Source organism: Zingiber officinale, chromosome 5A (assembly GCF_018446385.1).
Source record: "Zingiber officinale cultivar Zhangliang chromosome 5A, Zo_v1.1, whole genome shotgun sequence".
Lineage (NCBI taxonomy): Eukaryota > Viridiplantae > Streptophyta > Magnoliopsida > Zingiberales > Zingiberaceae > Zingiber > Zingiber officinale.
In genome coordinates this window covers 70535597-70552577 of record NC_055994.1, presented here as the reverse complement: position 1 = coordinate 70552577, position 16981 = coordinate 70535597, and the positions used below count along the sequence as shown (strand labels likewise).

Sequence of the window (16981 nt, the reverse complement as noted above, 5' to 3'; positions counted from 1 at the left end):
GCATGAGCGCCGTCAGCGATAAGTCCAGTGAGGGTTCTGAGCATCATCGACTCCTTTGTTGTGTGAACTGCACGCGGGAGATACCCTCTCTCTACATCCAATACTCATCCGGCAACATCCATTTGATGAAATGTGTAAGCAAAGCATACGATAAGATCGTAGCCACCCACTTCATGGAAATCATTCCCATGACGTTGTCTTTCCTTTTTTATTTCTTTCTCACAGGAATACTGCAGGGCCATTGCTGATCCCTACATCGAATGTGAATTTATGGTAGGCGGATATCTACTTCTAATTAGCATCATACCAACAAACTGTTCGAAGTGTTGCTTTTTAAGAACCTGTGTGAACTTAGATGCTTTCCCTGTTCCCCTTATTATCTCATTGTCTTGCTGATCCACATTATTGCCAAGCAGCAAGTCTTCTTTTTTGTTTGTGATTTCTCTTATATTCTATTTAATCTCTCTCATTTGAAGAAGATGGGGATTGCACACCATAAAATCATTCCATTGATATTTGTTAGATTTGTTATGTTGTCTATGTTACACCAAATTTGGTACATCCCAATAATGACTGTTAGAAAGTATCATCAATACTTTGGATTTTTGATATGATAGCTTTATAGGATGTTACTTCTGCATTCTGGTTTGTAACTGTAGCCTTTTAATGTAGATAATTCTGATAGATTTGATCCTTTATAAGAGGATAACCTATTTGCATTTGCTGTTTAACATACTGAACTTATGTGGTGATGATAAGGTAAATCATTTTGTATGTTTGTTTGTTTGAATTGGATAAATTTCCATCATTTACTGCTCTATACTTCTTACATAGCAGCATGCATGCTGCATCTTTAATTAGTTTCATCGCATCCTCCCAGTGTCATCATCTAACATTGTTTTTTAGAAAAATGCATGTTCCTGGATCCGCCACTGGTGGTTATTGTAGGTTTATTCATCCACCTTTTGCCCTAGAAAGTAGAACTAGAAGGTTTATAGTTAACATTTGGCTAAATGTAAGTTGCTGACGTCAAACACTTATCTACCAAATATCATTGTGTTTGTATCCTCTTTTTGTTAGCAAACTACCTGTCCATTTCTGTAGTTGTATATTTTTACTGTAGATCTAACAAAACCCATGACTGACTAATGCCAATGGTGAAACTTCATTTTCCATAACCTTGCTTCTTGGTAATAATAATAAAGTATATCATTTCTAAATGACTTTCACTTGGCTGCAAAAGGAACATATAGATGTTGAAAAACTTGGAATCTGTATCAATTTATAGGTTTCGACTTCCAAGTATAATTTATTGTACAAAGGAAAAAACAGACCTTTTACTTCCTGTATATCCATCATAGACCAGAATGCACATGGTTTCATGGGTTTGATACCTTTGTTCCAGTACAAATATTGGAGTCGTCTATCCAAGTTTTTTGAAACTATTGAAGCAATAATTTTCATTATGTTTAATATAATTATTTTGATTCTTCATGTTGATAGTTTTGCTAAGACAGGTGAAATGCAGGAAAAGCTGTTGAACTAGTGATTGAATTACTTATATGGATGTGCATACAAAATTTAACTGGTCTACCGAAGACCTTGACAATAAAAGGCAGGCATTATCTCTTAAAGAGTAGTGAAGCTTTTTTAGATTCATCCACACACATTATGATGTCAATTTTGACATGCGGAAAGGTGATAAATTCAGTTGTAGCAAATAATTTCAGTTAGTGTAAATTTTCACCAACTCTGTCATTGTTCTGGTTGCAGGTAATTATTGAATGTTATATTGGGAAATTTGGTATTTATGTCTGTTATTTTTCTGGGAACTAGGTTTCTTCTTAAGTTATCATTTAACACAGTCAGGTTGGTTTTTATTAATCAATGCTTATATTAACAATTTTCCTTTACCCTTTCCTTCCAAGTTGTATTGTGCTTTATTAGTTTGTTTGCATTTATTTCCTATATAATATAACTGCATTTATATTAGTCATATTGTTGTTTGGTAATCCATTCTTATTAGGTTTTCTTGTTCTTATAATCCCAATATTCAAATGTGAAAATCATTTATCTGTTTATGCCTTTGGCAATCCATTCTTATGGGATTTCTTTGTTCCTATAATCCCAATATCCAGATGTGAAATCATTTATCTGTTATGCCTTCACATTCGTGAATATTTGCATGTACTCAAAAATGTTATTCTTCTCTTCAGCTACAGACAAATCCTTCTGGCAGTTCTTATCTCCACTTCAGGTTGTATTTGATCGCAATGTTGGTGAGTATGAGTACAGCTCTGCTTCCCTGAACTTGCATAGTAAACTATTTGTAGAAAGATATTTTTGTTATATGAGTTGCATTTGTATTTCTTACCTATTCTGATGTTCTGTAGCGGTCTGGGAATTCACGTCTTCTGTTCTTTACATTATTGGCCTACTTGTTCTATCATCAAATGCACTGGCTTTGGGAGGTCTGCAATCTAACACTAAACATAAAAAAAACTTGATTTCTACTTTCTTCATTCTGATTTGTGTATTTTGGTGATGAATGATTTCATGACATAAAACATCGTATACCTGATGATCCCGTTCGGAAACTGAGTCGGATGAAGGCGGGCCATGGGGTACTGGAAGTTGACGGAAAGTCGCTGAAGCATTGGATCTACCTGGTACCCCCTAGGAAGGTTCGCACGGGCGGCTGACGAAGGAGGATGACCTGGACGATGACGCTATTGCTCTGCGCACACTCAGACGAGCCCACAAGTCGTTAGAGACCAGAAACCAGGGAAAAAGTCCCGGGTCAGGCCCTCCAACGCTCAAGTCAGGTACTTTTTCTCCAGAAATCACAGAGAAAAGACGAAAAGTAAAGACTAGTGAGAAATGACGAGTGAGCGTACCTGCATAAGGGACAAAACATCCCTTTTTATACTGCAACGGATGTCTCTGGGACTTGGCGAGTGTCAGGGAATGTCGGCTGTCAAGCTTTGTTTGGCAGTGATTGACACGTGGCTCTTCCTAATATTCCCTGACACATTGATTGTTCTCTGACATTCTCTGACAAGCGGTTACGATTCCTTGACTTGTTTGTCCTGTATTGCCTAAGCGCTAGGTCTGCGTCATGACCTGCTTCGATCCACTGCTATTCATGGCTTGTACTGTTAGGGTGTATACTAAAAGCCTAAGCTTTTGTAAACATTTGTTTTGAATAAATAATCACATTTGGTCAAATTATCTACATTTATTTGTAATTGTTCAATTAATTTATATTGTAGATAACACAGTATGTGGTGTCACATAAAGAAGATAATGTTATCAGTACCTTATAAATTATAAACAGAAGCTCACGACCAAAATGGAAAGGAACAAACCATTGGAAGGTCGTAGTGTAATTACGTATTAGTTTATCTTAACTATATAATTACACTAGTACACTTAAAGTGTATTGAGTAGGACCATCAGAGGTCGTTTCTTTTATACTGTCTTTATAAAGGAACAAAGATCTCAATTATTATGGAAGTATGTGCTCTTAATCCTAATATAATAACAAGCACATATATTTGAGATTTATTGCTTTAATTTATCAATGGATGAGATTTGGTTTGATAAATCAATAAGCCCGATAAGTTAGGAAATGATATCACTTATAGTGTGTGTTGTTGATTATAAAAGGAAACTGTGTCCTAATGATCTAGGTTGATAATGTCCCCAAGAGGAGCTCATAAGGATTGTCATGTTAAACCCTACAGGTGGACTTAGTCCGACATGACGATAAGGTTGAGTGGTACTACTCTTGGACTAAAATATTAATTAAATGAGTTGTCAGTAACTCACTTAATTAGTGGACATTCGACATCTTAAACACAGGGAGACTAACACACTCATAATAAGAAGGAGCCCAAAAATGTAATTTGGGATCGGTGCGGTAATTCAATAATAGTTCTCTAGTGGAATGAATTATTATTGATAAAATTAAGTTGTGTGTTCGGGGTGAACACAGGATGCTTAATTTTATCGGGAGACCAAAACCAATTCCTCCTCTCGGTCCCTATCGTAGCCTCTTAGTTATAGAGTACTATACTCACCTTCATACCTATGGTGTAGGGGCCAGCCAAGCTAGCTTGAGAACCAAGCTAGGGCCGGCCAAACCTTGGTCTATGGGTGGCCGGCCCTATTAAATTAAAAAAGAATTTTAATTTTAAAATTTTCTTATGTGGAAGATATAATTTATTGGAGAGATTAAAAATTAAAATATCTCTTTTATAAGTTTCTACAAAAGATTAAAGAAAGAGATTAAATCTCTTTCCTTATTTGTAGATTGGAAGGATATTTTATTTTTCTTCTTTGTAAATTATTCACATGTTAAAAAATTTAAATTATAGAAATATCTTTTTATCAACCATGAAGGGATTTTAAAAGGAGATTTTATTTTTTTTAAATTTCCGAAGACAAATAAGGAATTTTAATTGTTGATTGAAAATTGTCTTGTTTGCTCTCCATGAGGTGGCCGACCATGACATGATCTATTAGGAAATTTTATTTATTTTTTCTTAATTAATTCATGTCAAGGAAATTTTATTGTAATTAAATTTCCTTATTTGCCAAAGCTAAGGATTATAAAAGAGGGGGTTTTGGGTGCCTTCAAGGTGAACAACCTCTATTAATTTCTCCCTCTTTTCTTCCTTCGTGTGGCCGGCTCTTCCCTTTCTCTTCTCTCCATCCTTGTGGCCGAAACTCTCTTCTCTCTTGGAGATCAAGGTGTGGCCAGATTCTAGCTTGGAGAAGAAGGAGAGAAAGCTTGCATCCCTTCGAGCATTGGTGGTGGTTTCTCTTCATCCTTGGAGGTGCTCTTGTTGTGGTCGAACCTTGCAAGGAGGAGAAGAAGGTGCTTTGGTGGTTCCTCATCTCGGAAGATCATTGCCCACACAACGTTCGAGCTTAGAAGAGGAATACGGTAGACTACCTAGAGGTTTTTGTTTGCTAAAGAAAAGGTATGCTAGTATTTAATTTCCGCATCATACTAGTTTTTATTTCTTTGTAAAAATACCAAATACAAGAGGCAAGTGATTTTAGTATTTCGAATTAGTTTTCAATGTTGTGTTCTTTTGTTTTTCTTTTCTTTGTGATTTGATTGTTCCTTTTGGTTGACCTAAAGTTATTTAAGGAAATTAAATATTAGCTTTCCTTAAAAGGCTTTGTCTAGGCGGTGGTGGTTATTCCCATATCCAAGAAGGCCATGTGCCTCGCCATGCAGTCCTGGAAGCCAATTTTGGAAATTAATATTTAATAGAATTAATAACCTAGGTGATTTGGATCGAACGTGTTAAGTTCCGCAAGAGATCCAAGTCTAAACCTAAAAGAACAAATAAATTAAACTTAGGATCAAACGTGTTAAGTTCCGCAGGCGATCCGAGTTTAATTTAAAAGAACACATGGTAGCTAGGAAAAGGTTCAGACCTTTGTACAAAATTTTTGTACAGTGGAACCATTAGGTTTCCGAGTAGCAACCAACAATTGGTATCAGAGCTAGGGTTTTGCCTCTGTGTATTTGGTATTAGTTTAATTATGCACATGTCATACATAATTTAGGCAGGTTAATAGTAGGATGTGCTAACTTTGTGGATGCAGGATCCAACTATTATGACTTATAGTTTTTATGTGTGTGATTGGACCCTTGGACATGTCAAGGGCATTTATTATGTGTGCATGATTGTATTATAAAATACAGCAGGAGTTGTATTTAGTTTTATTAGGATTTTATTTTTTGATCTAGATACATGAATATTCCTTCGAGGAATATAGGATCAAAAAATGTAAAATTCTATTTATGTCGCAGATCGAATCTTGGAAGGCGTGGAACCTTTTGAGAACCAAAGGCGCAGCGGAATAAGGAGCAAGATAAATGCGACAACTAGACCCGGTGGCGGTGGCCAAAAATGGCAGTAGCTAGGGATGACAACACACGGAGGACAACTATAGATAAAAGTCATAATAGTTGAAAATTAGTTTTTCTATTTATTGCTTTTATACTATGTTGTGTGTGCATGTTAGTATACAGTTTTAGTAGGCTAGCATAGTCAAAATTCCTCATTTCAAATAACTAAGTGGGAGAGGGATTTTAAATAAATTCCACGGTCTCCATTACTCGTTTGTAAGTGATGCAAACAAACTTGCGCGTTGGCTTTGAGTGTCTTCCTCCATATCGGATGAGTTTGTTTGTGGATCACTAGAACAAACTTCTATTTTGGATGACTATAGGAAGTTAATTAAAAGTGTGTGACCTTCCCCATCGGAAGGGGCACAATCTTATTAATGGACTTAGTGTCAAGTAATGGTATACACTTAACATGTCTAATAGTATCCTCCCCATCAGAGTCACTGCTATTATTCGTGTGACCAAAGGAAACCAACTATTAATTTTATTTGTCAAAAAGTTAGGTTGACAAGATAATAAAATTAATGGGCTAAACCCTCCTTTTACAAATGTTGAATTTGTATACGTCCACACTATCGTGGCATACAAAATTCGCGGTGTTTTGAGGTGTTGGTTAATTTAAAATAATATTGTTTGAGGAATCAATATTATTCTAAATTTAGAGTTCTGACCAAATGTTATTTGTGATTCTTAGGATGACTTTCAACCCACTGGCCATCATACTAAAAGAGAATAGACTTACTGGTCCTAACTACATAGATTGGAAAAGGAACCTAGACATTGTTCTTACTACTGAAAGCTATAAGTTTGTACTGACTGAACCTTGCCCTGATACACCCAATGGTGAATCTACCCAAGAGGAGATTGAGGATCATAGGAAATGGGTAAAAGCAGATGAGATGGCGCGGTGTTACATTTTGGTTTCAATGTCAAATGTATTGCAACATCAGCATCAAGATTTACCAACAACCTATGATATTATGAACAGTCTCAAGGAACTCTTTGGTCACCAGGATCGGGCCTCTAGGCAAGAAGCCATGAGAAAGATAATGACGGCCACCATGCAAGAGGGTACTTCTGTGAGGGATCATATCCTAAAGATGATGGCTTATCTGAATGAAATATAAATCCTTGGAGGAGAAATTGATGGGGAAACCCAGATCGATATGATCCTCCAGACGCTACCTAGAAGTTTTGAGCAATTTCGCCTGAATTACAATATGAATAAAATGGTATATTCATTGGCGGAACTACTGACAGAACTTCAGGCAGCAGAAGGTTTGTTTCGTCACAATTCTCAGATTCACTATGCTGAAAATGGTTCTACTTCTAAACCGAAAGGAAAGAAGAAGAAGAAACAAGTTAGCTCAGCAAAGAAAGTGAATAAATCTCAGAGAACAGGACCTAAAGCTGGAGTGAAGAAGCCGAAGGGCAAGTGCTTCATCTGCAAGCAGTCAGGACATTGGAAGACGGACTGTCCTCGTAGGAATCAAAACAACAAAGGTATATCTCATACTCTGGTTGTTGAAACATATTTAACAGCGTTATCTACCAGCACCTGGTGTGTAGATATAGGAGCCACTGATCATGTCTGCAATTCTTTGCAGGGGTTCCAGGAAACCCGACGACTATATGAAGGGGAGATAACCGTCTACATGGGCAATGCTACCAAGGTGGCGGCTGTTGCAGTGGGAGACGTCTACTTATCTTTCGATAGAAATAGAAAGTTGGTTTTAAGAAATTGTCTTTATGTACCTAGTTTTAGAAAGAATTTAATTTCAGTTTCTAAACTATTTTTGGATGGATATTCTGTTTATTTTAATAACAATGTTGTTATAAAGAGAAATAAAGTGATTATCTGTTCTGGTGCATTAGTTGACAATTTATATACTTTAAATCCAATTTCTCCCGCAAAGCAAAATATGGAAATTTATAATACATCTTCTAACACTAATAAGAGAAAACAACCTTCGGAAATGAACCAAGCATATCTTTGGCATCTAAGGCTTGGTCATATTAACTTAAGTAGGATTCAAAGGCTTATAGCCGATGGACTCTTGGGTTCATTAGAGTTGGAAAATTTTCCAACTTGTGAATCTTGCTTGGAAGGTAAAATGACCAAGAGGCCTTTTAAGGCCAAGGGGTATAGAGCCAAAGAAGTGTTAGGATTGGTTCATTCTGATTTGTGTAGTCCTATGTCTATCCAGGAGAGAGGTGGTTTTGAATATTTTGTCTCTTTTATAGATAATTATTCAAGATACGGATACATTTACCTAATGCGCCGCAAGTCCGAGTGCTTTGATAAGTTCAAAGAGTACAAGGCTGATGTGGAGAAACGACTAGGTAAAAGTATCAAGACACTACGATCTGATCGTGGTGGCGAATACCTCTTAGGAGAGTTTAGGAATTACATATCAGAGGTCGGGATTCAATCCCAATTGTCCGCACCTGGTACACCCCAACAGAATGGTGTGGCAGAACGAAGGAATAGGACTTTTATGGAGATGGTTAGATCGACGATGAGTTATTCAGAATTACCAAATTCATTTTAGGGATACACTATGGAAACAGCAGCGCACATTCTGAACTTAGTACCTTCTAAATCAGTATCTTCTACTCCCACAGAATTGTGGAATGGACGAAAACCCAGTCTAAGACATATTCGGATTTGGGGTAGTCCAGCACATGTCCTAAAACCAGATGCTGATAAGTTAGAATCTCGTACAGAAGTTCGCGTGTTTGTGGGTTATCCCAGAGGAACGAAAGGTGGTTTATTTTATAGTCCTAAAAACCAGAAGGTCATTGTTAGCACCAATGCCTAGTTTTTAGAAGAAGATTATATAATGGATGACAAGCCCAGTAGCAAAGTTGTTCTAGAAGAACTTAGAGAGGACACGTCTACTTTAGTACCAACAGTACAAGATGAAGTACCACAAGAGACTGCAACACGTGTCACACATGATACACAACCACAGACGGTGCCTCGTCGTAGTGGGAGAGTTGTGAGGGAACCCGAGAGATTCATGTTTTTGGGAGAGTCTTCGGACTTGATCCCGGGTAAACATGAACCTGATCCCCGAACATATGACAAAGCACTCCAAGATATAGATGCAGCATCTTGGCAAAAGACAATGAATTCTGAAATAGAGTCTATGTACTCTAATAAGGTCTGGGAGCTTAAACACCAGTATGGTGTAAAGTCATGATCCAAGTGGATCTACAAAGGAAAAGAGGATGACGGGAAGGTAGAAACCTTCAAAGCTAGGCTTGTTGAAAAAGACTCAGAAAGAGGGAATCGATTATGAGGAGACCTTTTCACCGGTAAGCCATGCTTAAGTCTATCCGGATACTCTTATCCATTGCTGCTCATATGGATTATGATATTTGGCAAATAGATGGCAAGATAGCTTTCCTTAATGGAAGTCTTGAAGAGAACATCCATATAAAGCAACCAGAAGGGTTCATTGAAAAAGGCAAAGAGCATCTAGTGTGCAAGCTCAATCGGTCCATTTATGAACTGAAGCAAGCTTCAAGGTCTTGGAACATCCGGTTTAATGAAGTAATCCAGTCATATGGATTTATTCAGTGTCCGGATGAGTCTTGTGTATACAAGAAGTGTAACAGAAATTTGGTGGTATTTCTTGTACTATACGTAGATGATATTTTGTTAATTGGCAACAATGTCAAGGTATTATCGGACGTAAGGGTATGGTTGTCCAAACAATTTGATATGAAGGACTTAAGAGATTGTGCACATATTCTTGGGATCAAAGTTATAAGGGATCACAAGACAAGAATGTTGTGTCTATCCCAAGCTTCATATATAGATACAATCCTTGCTCGTTTTAGCATGCAGAATTCAAAGAAATGTTTCTTACCTTTTAGGCATGGAGTAGTGTTGGTTGCTACTCGGAAAACCTAATGGTTCCACTGTAAACAAATTTTGTACAAAGGTCTGAACCTTTTCCTAGCTACCATGTGTTCTTTTAAATTAAACTTAGATCGCCTGCTGAACTTAACACGTTTGATCCAAAGTTTAATCTATTTGTTCTTTTCGGTTTAGACTTGGATCTCCTGCAGAACTTAACACGTTCGATCCAAATCACCTAGGTTATTAATTCCATTAAATATTAATTTTCAAAATTGGCTTTCAGGACTGCATGGCGAGGCACATGGCCTTCTTGGATATGGGAACAACCACCACCGCCTAGACAAAGCCTTTTAAGGAAAGCTAATATTTAATTTCCTTAAATAACTTTAGGTCAACCGAAAAGAACAATTAAATCACAAGGAAAAGAAAAATAAAAGAACACAACATCGAAAACAAATTCGAAATACTAGAATCGCATGCCTCTTGTATTTGGTATTTTTACAAAGAAGTAAAACTAGTATGATGCGGAAATTAAATACTAGTATACCTTTTCTTTTGCACAAAAACCTCTAGGTCTTCTACCGTATTCCTCTTCTAACCTCGGACGTTGTGTGGGCAACGATCTTCCGAGATGAGAAACCACCAAAGCACCTTCTTCTCCTTTCTTCAAGTTTCGGCCAAGCACAATGCTTCCAAAAGATGAAGATCTTTTTCCACTAACCAAGCTCCAAGGGATGTAAGTTTTCTCTCCTTTTCTCCAAGCTAGAATCCGGCCACCACTTGATCTCCAAAGAGGATGTGAGGTTCGGCCACAAGGATGGAGAGAAGAGAAAAGGAAGAGGCCAACCACACCAAGGAAGAAAAGAGGGAGAAAATAATAGAGGTTGTTCACCTTGAAGGCTCCCAAAACCCCCTCTTTTATAATCCTTAGCTTTGGCAAATAAGGAAATTTAATTACAATAAAATTTCCTTAACTTTCCTTTACATGAATTAATTAATAAAAATAAAATAAAATTTTCCAATTAAACATGTCATGGCCGACCACCTCATGGAGAGCAAACAAGACAATTTTCAATCAACAATTAAAAATTCCTTATTTATCTTCGGAGATTTAAAAAAAAATAAAATTTCTCTTTAAAATCCCTTCATGGTTGATAAAAAGAAATTTCTATAATTTTAATTTTCCAACATGTGAATAATTTACAAAGAAGAAAAATAAAATATCTTTCCAATCTACAAATAAGGAAAGAGATTTAATCTCTCTCTTTAATCTTTTGTAGAAACTTATAAAAGAGATATTTTAATTTTGAATCTGTCCAATAAATTATATCTTCCACATAAGAAAATTTTAAATTTTAAATTCTTTTTTAATTTAATAAGGTCGGCCACCTAAGCTTGGGTTCAAGCTAGGGCCGGCCACCCATGAACCAATGGTTTGGTCGGCCCTAGCTTGACCCACAAGCTAGCTTGGCTGGCCCCTACACCATGGGTATGAAGGTGGGTATAGTACTCTATAAATAAGAGGCTACGATAGGGACCGAGAGGAGGAATTGGTTTTGGTCTCCCGATAAAATTAAGCATCTCGTGTTCGCCCCGAACACACAACTTAATTTTATCAATAATAATTCATTCCACTAGAGAACTATTATTGAACTACCGCACCAATCCCAAATTACATTTTTGGGCTCCTTCTTATTATGAGTGTGTTAGTCTCCCTGTGTTTAAGATGTCCACTAATTAAGTGAGTTACTGACAACTCATTTAATTAATATCTTAGTCCAAGAATAGTACCACTCAACCTTATCGTCATGTCGGACTAAGCCCACCTGCAGGGTTTAACATGACAATCCTTATGAGCTCTTCTTGGGGACATTATCAACCTAGATCACTAGGACACAGTTTCCTTCTATAATCAACAATACACACTATAAGTGATATCATTTCCCAACTTATCGGGCTTATTGATTTATCGAACTAAATCTCACCCATTGATAAATTAAAGAAATAAATATCAAATATATGTGCTTGTTCTTATATTAGGATTAAGAGCACACACTTCCATAATAACTGAGTCCTTTGATCCTTTATAAAGTCAGTATAAAAGAAACGACCTCTAATGGTCCTACTCAATACACTCTAAGTGTACTAGTGTAATTATTTAGTTAAGATAAACTAATTCCTAATTACACTATGACCTTCCAATGATTTGTTCCTTTCCATTTTGGTCGTGAACTACTGTTTATAATTTATAAGGTACTGATAACATCATCTTCTGTATGTGACACCACATACTATGTTATCTACAATATAAATTAATTGAACAACTACAAACAAATGTAGATAATTTGACCAAATGTGATTCTTTATTCAAGATAAATGTTTACAAAAGCTTAGACTTTCAGTATACACTCTAACAAGTAGCTCTATCTAAAGAAATGTCTCCGAAGACATCAAAGGAGATAGAGGACAAGAAAGTAATTCCTTATGCTTCGGCTGTAGGAAGCCTTATGTATGCAATGCTGTGTACGAGACCTGATATCTGTTTTACCGTGGGCATGGTTAGCAGATATCAGAGTAACCCTGGACAAGGACATTGGACTGCGGTAAAGAATATATTAAAGTATCTGAGAAGGACTAGAGATTATATGCTAGTTTACCAAGCAGACGATTTGCTCCCTATGGGATACACGGATTCAGATTTCCAATCAGATAGGGACAACAGTAAGTCTACATCAGGCTATGTGTTTACTTTAGGAGGTGGATCCATTGCATGGAGGAGTATTAAGCAGAAATGCGCTTCGGACTCAACCATGGAAGCTAAGTATGTAGCAGCCTCTGAGGCAGCTAAAGAAGCAGTATGACTCAGGAACTTTCTAATAGACTTAGATGTGATTCCTGGTTTGCCCAAAATCATCACAATTTATTGTGATAATAGCGGTGCAGTTGCAAACTCGAAGGAACCACGAGCCCATAAGGCAAGTAAACATATAAAGCGCAAGTACCACCTGATACGAGATATCGTAGAGCGAGGAGAAGTTGTCATCGCCAAGATTGCATCAGCAGATAACGTTGCAGATCCTTTCACTAAGGGCCTTCCAGCAAAAGCTTTCGATCGACATGTGGAGGGAATGGGAATCAGATGTATGGCAGAAGATATGACAGCTTAGTCATTAGTATAGTGGGAGATTGTTAGAGTGTATACTGAAAGCCTAAGCTTTTATAAACATTTGTTTTGAATAAAGAATCACATTTGGTCAAATAATCTACATTTGTTTGTAGTTGTTTAATTAATTTATATTGTAGATAACATAGTATGTGGTGTCACATATAGAAGATAATGTTATTAGAACCTTATAAATAATAAACAGAAGCTCACGACCAAAATGGAAAGGAACAAACCATTGGAAGGTCGTAGTGTAATTAGGTATTAGTTTATCTTAACTATATAATTACACTAGTACACTTAGAGTGTATTGAGTAGGACCATCAGAGGTCGTTTCTTTTATACTGACTTTATAAAGGAACAAAGATCTCAGTTATTATGAAAGTATGTGCTCTTAATCCTAATATAATAACAAGCACATATATTTGATATTTATTTCTTTAATTTATCAATGGGTGAGATTTAGTTCGATAAATCAATAAGCCCGATAAGTTGGGAAATGATATCACTTATAGTGTGTGTTGTTGATTATAAAAGGAAACTGTGTCCTAGTGATCTAGGTTGATAATGTCCCCAAGAGGAGCTCATAAGGATTGTCATGTTAAACCCTGTAGGTGGACTTAGTCCGACATGACGATAAGGTTGAGTGGTACTACTCTTGGACTAAAATATTAATTAAATGAGTTGTCAGTAACTCACTTAATTAGTGGACATTCGACATCTTAAACATAGGGAGACTAACACACTCATAATAAGAAGGAGCCCAAAAATGTAATTTGGGATTGGTGCGGTAGTTCAATAATAGTTCTCTAGTGGAATGAATTATTATTGATAAAATTAAGTTGTGTGTTCGGGGCGAACACGGGATGCTTAATTTTATCGGGAGACCAAAATCAATTCCTCCTCTCGGTCCCTATCATAGCCTCTTAGTTATAGATTACTATACCCACCTATACCCACCTTCATACCCATGGTGTAGGGGTCGGCTAAGCTAGCTTGAGAACCAAGCTAGGGCCGGCCAAACCTTGGTCCATGGGTGGCCGGCCCTAGCGTGAACCCAAGCTTAGGTGGTCGACCCTATTAAATTTAAAAAGAATTTAAATTTTAAAATTTTCTTATGTGTAAGATATAATTTATTGGAGAGATTAAAAATTAAAATATCTCTTTTATAAGTTTCTACAAAAGATTAAATAAAGAGATTAAATCTCTTTCCTTGTTTATAGATAGGAAGGATATTTTATTTTTCTTCTTTGTAAATTATTCACATGTTGAAAAATTAAAATTATAGAAATTTCTTTTTATCAACCATGAAGGGATTTTAAAAGGAAATTTTATTTTTTAAAAATTTCCGAAGACAAATAAGGAATTTTAATTATTGATTGAAAATTGCCTTGTTTGCTCTCCATGAGGTGGTCGGCCATGACATGATCTATTAGGAAATTTTATTTATTTTTTATTAATTAATTCATGTCAAGGAAAGTTAAGGAAATTTTATTATAATTAAATTTCCTTATTTGCCAAAGCTAAGGATTATAAAAGAGGGGGGTTTTGGGTGCCTTCAAGGTGAACAACCTCTATTAATTTCTTCCTCTTTTCTTCCTTGGTGTGGCCGACTCTTCCCTTTCTCTTCTCTCCATCCTTGTGGCCGAAACTCTCTTCTCTCTTGGAGATCAAGGAGTGGCCGGATTCTAGCTTGGAGAAGAAGGAGAGAAAGCTTGCATCCCTTCGAGCATTGGTGGTGGTTTCTCTTCATCCTTGGAGGTGCTCTTGTTGTGGCCGAACCTTGCAAGGAGGAGAAGAAGGTGCTTTGGTGGTTCCTCATCTCAGAAGATCGTTGCCCACACAACGTTCGAGGTTAGAAGAGGAATACGGTAGAAGACCTAGAGGTTTTTGTTTGCTAAAGAAAAGATATACTAGTATTTAATTTCCGCATCATTCTAGTTTTATTTCTTTGTAAAAATACCAAATACAAGAGGCAAGCGATTTTAGTATTTCGAATTAGTTTTTGATGTTGTATTCTTTTGTTTTTCTTTTCCTTGTGATTTGATTGTTCCTTTTGGTTGACCTAAAGTTATTTAAGAAAATTAATTATTAGCTTTCCTTAAAATGCTTTGTCTAGGCGGTGGTGGTTGTTCCCATATCCTAGAAGGCCATGTGCCTCGTCATGCAGTCCTGGAAGCCAATTTTGGAAATTAATATTTAATGGAATTAATAACCTAGGTGATTTGGATCGAACGTGTTAAGTTCTGCAGGAGATCCAAGTCTAAACCTAAAAGAACAAATAAATTAAACTTAGGATCAAACGTGTTAAATTCCGCATGCTATTCAAGTTTAATTTAAAAGAACACATGATAGCTAGGAAAAGGTTCAGACCTTTGTATAAAATTTTTGTACAGTGGAACCATTAGGTTTTCCGAATAGCAACCAACATGTACGCCCCGACCTGTACGTCAGATCTGTTTCCCGACCTGCTTCTCTTTACCGTTATCCTTGTCTCGTATGTCCTGATCTAAACGCTAGGTCTATTTCCCGACCTGCTTCCGTTTACTGCTATCCTTGGCCTGTATGTCCCGACCTGCACGTCAGGTCTATTTCCCGACCTGCTTCTATTTACCGTTATCCTTAGCTCGTATGTCCTAATCTGAACACCAGGTCTGTTTCCCGACCTTCTTCCGTTTACTATTAACCTTGGCTTGTACGTCCTGACTTGCACGTTAGGTCTGTTTCCCAACCTGCTTCCGTTTACTATTATCCTTGGCTTTTACGTCTCGACCTGCACGTCAAGTCTGTGTCCAGACCTGTTTACTGCTATCCATGGCTTGTACGTCCCGACCTGCACTCCCGGTCTGTGTCCAGACCTGTTTACTATTTATTGCTATCCACGGCTTGTACGTCCCGACCAGCATGCCCAGTCTGTGTTCAGACATGTTTACTGTTTATTTCTATCCACGACTTGTACGTCCCGACCTGCACGCCCGGTCTGTGTCCAGACCTATTTACTGTTTATTGCTATCCACGGCTTGTACGTCCCGACCTGCACGCCCGGTCTATGTCCAGACCTTTTTACGATTTACTGCTATCCATGGCTTGTACGTCCCGACCTGCACGCCCGGTCTGTTTATTCTACGCCCAGAACCTTCTTTCCTTTACCCTTGGCTTATGGGCTCCATCCTCAATTGTACCTGGCCTGTGGGCCTTGTCCTTGACCGCTATCAGGGCTGGCCCATGTCCGACTTAAACTCCCATCCTTGGACCACCCCACCAGTTGAGACTTGAACCCTGGTCCTGTAAACTTGACTTTTGACTAGCCACGGAGGCTAGACTTCTGACCTCCACATAAGCCTGACTTTTGACTTCCACGTAAGATTGACTTCTGACCTCCACGTAAGCTTGACTTCTGACCTCCAGGGAGGCTTGACCTTTGACCATCATGTGATCTTGACTCCTAACCACCTCACCTTACTGACCCCACGAACATGCACCGTATCACAAGCCTCCCCCTCAAGTCTAGTCGAAGGAGGCTCTAACCCGACTGACTAGACTCATCTTTGTGTTACCTGACCTGGCTCCCGCGTCCTCCTCAGACCTGTCTTTCATCTGTACTCTACCAAGCTTCCCCCCATCCTGGGATATGAACGGGCTCCTTCTATGAGTAAGCTGCCTCCTTAACTTCCGAGCGCACTCTCTTCTCATAAATGTCACACGGTTCCCCAAGCGTTGACTTCAGTTTTGAGAAAATCCCTTCACCTTCTCCTTCCTTATAAAAGTTTCGAGCCTCTCTTGCCTCAAATTATCCGCTTGCTAACATAGTGTCTTGCCTTCATGGAACCCCCGACAGAACCCAGCGAACTCGCTTCTTTACTTCGGCAAACTTCCCATCTACTGGAGTTATCAGCTCAGAAAGAAGAAGCCTCACTTTAATAGATTGCAGCCCTAACGGAATTACTGGCTCAGAAAGAAGAAATCTTGTTGGAGATGACTGCAAGCAGAGATCTCCAAGCGTCCCTTACTCATG

General features: G+C 37.8%; 1 long non-coding RNA gene across 2 annotated transcripts in view; it reads left to right on the top strand.

Moving 5' to 3' along the window:
- The first annotated feature begins 259 nt into the window (after nt 1-259).
- LOC121982886 overlaps nt 260-16981 on the top strand; it is a 68708-nt gene continuing 51986 nt past the window's right edge. Inside the window, exons 1-2 of one of the 2 annotated variants that reach the window (XR_006112312.1) lie at nt 260-273; nt 2217-2279. This is a non-coding gene — a long non-coding RNA (uncharacterized LOC121982886). Of the gene's footprint in view, nt 274-2146; nt 2280-16981 lie in introns of those variants that run through there. The other variant, XR_006112311.1, reaches the window with a different exon arrangement.